The following is a 9211-nucleotide window of genomic DNA, read 5'->3' as shown; positions in this document are numbered from 1 at the left end:
TTCCTAGGCATTGATTAGATGCAGAAAAAGATAAGAAATCTCATTGACAACATCTCCATCCTGGCCAAGAAACTTGCAAACTTGGATTTTTCTAATCCGAAGAGGTGGATGAATTCCCTAATACTATTAAGGTTGATTCTCTATCCAAATAGATGCATTTTATTTTCTTTTTTATTATACATCACACTACTAGCATTGTTGCAATTCTAGATGAAATCAGTTCTATGTTTTCTAGTAAAGTGCCCAATAGGTGAAGACTTAATTATCTCACTTGTTTTATCATCAAATTTGAACTATATAACTAGATGAAAACTTTGTTGCTATGCTATTAGTCTAGTTTCCAAAATGGAAAACCAGCATTCGTAGCTAATATTTTATACTTTTTAATTACTTCATAATACAAATGTTTCCCTACTTACAATATATAATAATATATAGTATACTTATAAAAAATAATTGATAGCATCTCACAATAATGAAATTAAAAATAAACATACTTTGTAGAACAATCATCATTTATATAATAATCTCATCATGATCAATGATACATAATTTTACCTCATATTCATATCTTAATTTTAAAAATTTAATGATTTTCACCGAAATTGTTATGATCAATGATACGTAGTTTTACCTCAAATCGTTATAATCTACTAATAAATCAATAGAAATATACAAAATCAAAAAAAAAAAACAAAACAAAACAAAAACAAAAAAAACAAAAAAACAAAAACAAAACAAAACAAAAAAACCAAAAAAAACAAAAACAAAAGACTCCATAATAACTACTCCTTAAATCTATATGAAAATCCACATAATAACATATCTATATCGAAATAAATAATGCAAATGCAATTAAAAATAATATCAACATTTAAACTCTATATAAATTAGCATAGCAAAAAGATGAACATTAATACAATATAAAAAATAAAACAAAACAAATTTTATAGGAAAAGATGAGCATAAATAAAAAGGTATTGTATATGGATTAAAACATAGGAAACAAATAAATATGTTTATTAAATATAATAGGAAATAGATAAAATACAATTTAACATTACATATGTAAATTTATAGGAAAAGATGAATGTGGATAAATATATTTATTAAATATGATATTTAATGAATATTTTGTATGAGTAAATATTAAAAACAAATTTTACTGATTTTAATATGTATTTCAATTTGGTTATGGGTTATTATAATTTTAGTCATTGGATTTGATGAACAAAATTGATTAAACTTCAAGTTTCCATAAATTTTTTTCATGTATGAATGTCTTCAATGAGGTTAGCAAATCTCAAGTCAAACATGAATACTAATAATTTTATGAAATTAGTAAAAAAAATATAAATTGCTTGCACTTATGCAATATTGTTTTGAGTGTGAAACACGAAAACAATACAAGTTAAATTAACATTGAGAAGATATTAGTAATCAGGTTAACATTTTATATAGAACATTACTTTTTTTTAAATAATATTTTTCATTTTTATATTAATATTTTTTTTTTTCATTTCTATTTATTTATCTTTATCTTCGCAAATTTGAAATGTTACTTTTGTATTTATACTATACACACTTAAATTATATAAATTTATATTCATATATTTATAAACAAATACAAATATAAAATTTTAATAAAATATATAAATAAAATATATATAAATTAAAGTATATATATATAATTTACCTATATTTTATTTATATAATATTACACTTCTTTTATATATAAGATTATATAAAATATAATCTTATATATTCTTATATATAAAATATAATCTTATATATAAAAGAAGTTTAAGATTATATAAAATAAATATATGTAAATCATATATATATATAATTTATTATTTTTAATATATATGTTAATTTTTTATTTATACCATACACATTTAAAATATATAAATTTATATATTTATAAACAATTATAGTAGAAGTGTAATATTTCAATAAAATGTGAAAAATATTAATTTTTTAATTCTCTTGTTAATTATTATTTTTGAATATGAATATGTGTATGTGTGTTAATTTTTTATTTATATTATATATATTTAAATTATATAAATTTATATATTTAGCAACAGTTATAATAAAAGTGTAATATTTCTAAGTTCAAACTTGTGTGATTCATAATGTTTCAATGATGAAATTCTTCCCATTATTTATAATGAGCAAATTTTGATCAACTTTGGAGTGGCTTGATGATGAAGCATGTTTTAATATTTTAATGTTATATACACACACACACATATATATATATGATGATGATGATGATGATGATGATAGTGAAACAAGTCATTGGACAGTTCCTAAAACACCATGGATGGAAAGAATCTACCATCTTTGTGATAATAGGAACATTGAGGACGAAAACCACTTCCTCTTAGAGTGCCCTACGTACAACCACATTAGATCTCAGTTTCATAATCTTTGTTGCAATACTGACCTTCCTAAGCTTTTACAATGTCAAAATTACAATGAGCTTGGGAGGCTTCTCTCCAAGCTTTTTGAGCATAGAAATAAAACCTTAAATCAAACTAAATAATTTGTTTCTCTAGGTCCGATAGACCAAAGTTTGGTCTCAGTGGACATTAACCACCATCATCATCATATATTTAAATTATATAAATTTATATATTTAGCAACAGTTATAATAAAAGTGTAATATTTCTAAGTTCAGAATTGTGTGATTCATAATGTTTCAATGATGAAATTCTTCCCATTATTTATAATGAGCAAAATTTTGTCAACTTTGGAGTGGCTTGATGATGAAGCGCGCACACACACACACACACACACACACACACATATATAGATATATATCACATACATGCTATGTTTAGATATTTGATTTATAAGAAGAAACATTACAACATGGAATCCAAGAGGCTCCCAAAAATTGCTTCTAACTTTAGTCAAAGCCCCAACCTTCGCCTTAAGCATAGGTGACATAAGGGTCCCCAGTCCTGGCTCAACCATTGGGGAATTAAGCAGGAAATCATAATGGGAAGCAAGGATAGTGTCAAGGATACTATTACCTCCAATTTTATGGACAAGTTGTGGGATGATAAGGGGTTGGAGGGTAAATAGAATCTAACATACTATGAAGAGGTGATCAACCCCACCCTCGATAACCAAAATTATCTCTCTATGTTGACCAACACTAAGAAAAAAATGAACATCACTAAGATAATAACTAATTCTCATAAGCTTCGAAGTGAAACCAAGCAGTGGTCCACTCCCAAGATTCCCTGGGACCATAGAATCTGCCAGATTTGTGATACTAAGAAGGCGGAAGATGAAAAACACTTCCTTTTAGATTCCTTGACTCTTATTCACATCCTCTCTCAATTCCCTCACATCTTCCACACTTCCAATCTTCTTGACTTATTAATCCAAAAAAAAATATTTTAAATTTATTTATATATATATATATATATATATTAAAAAAAATAAAAGTGTAAGATTATATAAAATAAATATATGTAAATTAAAAATATATATATTTAAAACTTATTATTTTTTAATATATATGTTAATTTTTTATTTATACTATACTTAAAATATATAACTTTATATATTTATAAACAATTATAGTAGAAGTGTAATATTTCAATAAAACATGAAAAATATTAATTTTTAATTTTGTTGTTATTTATTATTTTTGAATACGAATATGTGTATGTGTGTTAATTTTTTATTTATATTATATCTATATATATATATATATATATATATATATATATATATATATGGTTATAATAAAAGTGTAATATTTCTAAGTTCAGACTTGTGGAGTGGCTTGATGATGAAGCACATTTTAATATTTTAATGTTATATATATATATATATATATATATATATCTATATATATATATATATATATATATATATATATATATATATATATATATATATATAGTTCCATCACATATATACTATGTTTAGATATTTGATTTATAAGAAGAAACTTTACAACATGAAATCCAAGAGGCTCCCAAAAATTGCTTCTAACTTTAGTCAATGCCCCCACCTTCACCTTAAGTGTAGGTGACATAAGGGTCCCCAATCCTGGCTCAACCATTGGGGAATTAAGCAGGAAATCATAATGGGAAGCAAGGATAGTGTCAAGGATACTATTACCTCCAATTTTATGGACAAGTTGTGGGATGATAAGGGGTTGGAGGGTAAATGGAAGCTAAAATACTACGAAGAGGTGATCAACCCCACCCTCGATAACCAGAATTATCTCTCTATGTTGACCAACACTAAGAAAAAATGAACATTGCTAGGATAATAATAATTCTCATAAGCTTTGAAGTGAAACCGAGCAGTGGTCAACTCCCAAGATTCCTTGGAACCATAGAATCTACCAAATTTGTGATACTAAGAAGGTGGAAGATGAAAAACACTTCCTTTTAGATTCCTTGAATCTTACTCACATCCTCTCCTAATTCCCTAACATCTTCCACACATCCAATCTTCTTGACTTATTATTATAGAAACAAGATTTTGAAAAATCACAATTAGATTCTTTTTCTTTTCTTGAGGTCTCATAGACCACATTGGTCTTAGTAAACGTTAATCATCATCATCATCATCATCATCATCATCATCATCATCATCATCATCATCATCATCATCATCATCATCATCATCATCATCATCATCATCATCATCATCATCATCATCATCATCATCATCATCATCATCATCATCATTTAAATTATAAATAATTGTAATAGAACGTAATATTTCAATAAAATATAAAAAATATATATTTAAAAAAAAAAAAAAAAACCTTCTTCTATAAATTTAATCGTTATGCATGTTTTTCTAATATATATATAATTTTTTATTTGTGTTATACACATTTAAATTATAAAAAATTATATATTTATAATAGAAATGTAATAAATAAATAAATAAATATATATATATATATATATATATATATATATATATAAAAATGTAATATTTCAATAAAATATAAATAAATATATTTAAATTAAACAGATATTTTACTCTTTAAATTTTATTTATATATATATATATATGAAAAATAAGTAAATAAATTGATATTTCATAGGAAATCAAAAAGTACAAATACATTCACTGCATATCAATATTGATAACTTCTATCTCAAATAGTATATCTAAGTAAATCCTATTTGAATAGAATCAAACAAATTAAAGAGCAAAAGAGACAACACATTACCATATATGTGTGTTAATTTTTATTTATACCATACACACTAAATTATATAAATTTATACATTTTTAAACAATTATAGTAGAAGTATAATATTTCAATAAAATATATAAATTAAATATACAAAACAAACATATGTAAATTAAAAGAATATTTTGATCTTTAAATTTTGTTTTCATTGTTTAAAAAAATTAAAAAATAATTTATAATTTTTTTAAAATGTAAATTTCTTTTTGCAATTAGAGCAATCTAGAGCCCAATATAGGTATATAGGGTAAATGTGTAGATGTTACACATTAGAGGTAAATAATTTTTAAATTCAGTTTTTTTAAGTGTAATTTTGCTTTTATTTATAAATTTACGAACAATATTTTTAGATAAAAGAAAATATATATATCACATTAAAATATATAACATATAAATAGTAGTTATATTTAAATTTAACTAATAACCTTATACAAATTTAATATTTACAATATAACAAGATTATTAACCTTACTCTTACTTGACCATGGATATTATTAACTTTTATTAACATTCAAATAGGTTTTACAATACCATAGACCAATACCATGGCTTATCAATACACCATACCTAAAGCCATTACTCATTTCAAAATAAAAAAGTTTTTAAAGATATTTTATTTCAAGTTTATTTTGTAGCATTTTTCAAATTGAAATGTAACACTTACAATAAACATACAATATAACAAAATTCTTAACCATCATCCTATATATAGAGATGTTGTAATTTTGGGTAAATTACATAAAAAAAAAAAAAGAATACAAATTAAAAATAACATTGAGGTAAACTAGTCAATTTAATTTAATTTTCGTGGTTTTTTGGCACAACTCATGGTTTTCCCTTGGTGTGTGTGTATATATATATAGATAGATAGATAGATAGATATAATACCAACTTAGATTCATCTTAACTCTAAATCTATTAAGCACCAAGAGATCAAATCTATTGAGGTGAAAACTCATTTTATAGTGAAAGGATATTTGATCCCTCTTGGTGCTTGGTAGATCTGGAGTTAAGATGAAACTAAGATTGATATGGAGTAGTCTAACAAGGCAGAGGAATTGCCCGGTTTCCATTCCCACCCGAAAAAATGTCCGTCTCCGGCAATCAACAATTCCACCACCCTTCCACATTAGTTGCGGTGGGATATCGTCTGAGAGATTTGGATCCAGGAGCCCTGACGAACCTTGGTCACATCTCATTGCGGCATGATGGGTTGTCTTGAGTTGGTGGCTGGTATTCAAATTCTAACAAAACCACGCACGATAACTACCTCCCCATTTGTCATCGAGCTCATACACGAACTTGCCTTCAGAACTCTCAAACTGAGCGATCAGAACTCTCAAACTAGGTGGACAACAAGTTATTCCAGGCGATTAAAACCTAACTTTACATCTTTAGTTTCATGGATCAATTTTTTGTAGCATAGAATTGTTAGACAAAGCAAGGAAACAAGCATAATCACCAAAAAAATAATCAACCATCTCTACAACAAAGAATTTTCAGTTATTACAGCTAGCAGCACATACTTGAGTGTCATATCCTTCGAGGAGCTTTGTGATAAAAGAGAGTGCATTTGCAACTCTGGCTGCTTCCTCCATTTCCACCTGGGTTGCATCCTCTCTTCCCAATAGCATGCTTTCCTTTATTGTTGCAAACAATGTTGGTTCCTGACTCACAAGCCCTATTTGTTGTTTAAGCCATTTCAACTACAAAGTTTTAATGTTGAACGCATCAAGTAGCACTTGACCTTCATTCACAGAAATTAAAAACACAATACTTTTCAGAAGCAATTCATTAAACTAAATGTTGGAGATCAAGGTATGAAAATTCCATGTAAAATCATGTATTGGATACCTTCAATGGGGTCATAGAAGTGCTCGATCAGAGAAACTACAGTACTCTTTCCCGACCCACTTCGACCAACCATAACTACAGTTTTTCCTGGGGGAATGTTCAATGAGAAACGGTTGGGAACGGGTATCTCTGGTCTAGAGGGATATGAAAAACTCATGTTTCATAGCTAGACATGGCCTGTGACTGAGGGAAAAGTAATTCCATTTAGGTAGTTTCGATCAATCTTGGGCATGTGATCAATAGTTTGAAACATATTCACACCAGCAAATTTTGCCAAGTTTGCAAATGTTGTCATGCTGGGAGTTTCTTGCCCCGATGCTTTGCAAGAACATATTCAAATTGTAAAATCACTTCATACAAATCAAATTGTGGAGAAACAAGAGAAAAAAGGCAACTAGGTATGCTACATACAATCCACCACTAAGGAGCTTGTAAAATAAAAAATTCAGTTTTGTGTTCTATGCAACGGTTTTGATTGTTCACACCGTGGATTTTGATTTTGAAAAAAATTTCAGAGTATGTTTCATGTTTTGGGAAATCTTGTAAGGTAGGGTCTTCCAGTTTAGGAGCTCCTTAGATGGTAAATTTGTACATTGCAAAACCAAAATAGGCTAAATCAAATACACCATAAATTAAGAATAGGCAATGTTAATCTTCAGAGAATATAAAACTAAAAAAATTTGCTTATCATGCCTTTATGGCAAATTCACAACCTTTATATGATGAATAAAATCATAGATGACCTTTGAACACTAAGATTTCAGTTGATACCCAACTCATGAAAAAGGAACTGGAACTCCCTCCTTTAAGAACTCTAGGACCACATCTGAAGCTTCTATAATATTCCCCATCTGAAAATATATTGTTTTTGTTTCCTTTTTGGAAAATGCATCAGATATTTCATTCTTAAACAATATGAAAGTACAAGAATTTACATTACTAAAAGGATCGTCACATAGGTAAAGAATACACTGCATTCCATACACTGATTATCATTCTTCCCCATGAAGATCATTTGAAATTTAGTGTTTCTGTCCCTCACAAAGCTAACCAGCTGTGTTAAAGGAAAAAACAGAAAATGTTGTTGATCTTAAAGATGGAAATCACTTGGCCATCATTACTTTGACAAATTCCTCATAGTTAATTTTTCCATCACCATCCACATCGGCCTCCCGAATCATCTCATCAACTTCTTCATCAATGAGTTTTTCCCCTAAATTTGTCATGATGTGGCATAGCTCGGCAGCATATATGAAACCATTATGGTCCTTGTCGAAAACCCGGAATGCTTCCTTCAACTCTTCTTCAGAATCAGTGTCCTTCACTTTCCGTGCCATGAGATTTAGGAACTCGGCAAAGTCAATGGTACCATTACCATCTGCATCAACCTCATTTATCATATCTTGCAGCTCTGCTTCAGTTGGGTTTGGCCCAAAGAACGCATTACTTTCCCAAGCTCCTTTGTTGTGATACATACTTTATTCATAGATCATTTAAATATGAAATCAATCATTACCTACAAATCAATAAAAACCATATCCTTCAAGATTTCCAGTAACCGGCCATCAATGAGGCCTAAAGTTCCCATGCTAGATAATTTGAAAACATCCTTCAACTAATGAGAACAACTTGGTATATTTCTTCCCAACCCAAGGATTTTTTCTTTACATTTCCCATATATAGAGAAAGTAAAGTAAAAGAAGACAAAAATTTTCAAATCACCAAAACCAACCTTTCACAAATTTTGTGAAGGGATTAACAATACACAAAGAACCAATATCATTAAAAATAAAGAAAACTATGAGAATTTCTTATACTGGCATAGGGGTAAACTCTCGTGACTCTTACCTCAAAAATGAATAAACTCTCAACGAAGATCTAGGTATCATAAAATGATGTAAACTTATAGCTTAAAACAAGAACGCTCAATGAGACATTTAAAAGCTTCAGCAAACAACATTAGAAGTAGCAACTTATATATTGACCATACAAACATCTATAGAAATCTGTAGGGATATTCGTAAGCTTTGCTAGCTCTTCATTTTCCAGTAGGACACTTCACCACAAGCATGAGAAGCTTTAATGAAGGCACAAAATGCATGATCTTTTAAA

General features: G+C 27.8%; 1 pseudogene; it reads right to left on the bottom strand.

Annotated features, from left to right (window-relative positions):
* Positions 1-8202: 8202 nt before the first annotated feature.
* On the bottom strand, positions 8203-8567 carry LOC149174287 (calmodulin-2/4-like; annotated as a pseudogene).
* Positions 8568-9211: the final 644 nt, after the last annotated feature.

This window comes from Pinus tabuliformis, chromosome 4_1 (genome assembly GCF_031772625.1).
Source record: "Pinus tabuliformis cultivar Carrire ecotype Pingquan chromosome 4_1, CPIR1, whole genome shotgun sequence".
NCBI classification, from domain to species: Eukaryota; Viridiplantae; Streptophyta; class Pinopsida; order Pinales; family Pinaceae; genus Pinus; species Pinus tabuliformis.
This window is presented reverse-complemented; position numbering and strand designations above follow the sequence as displayed.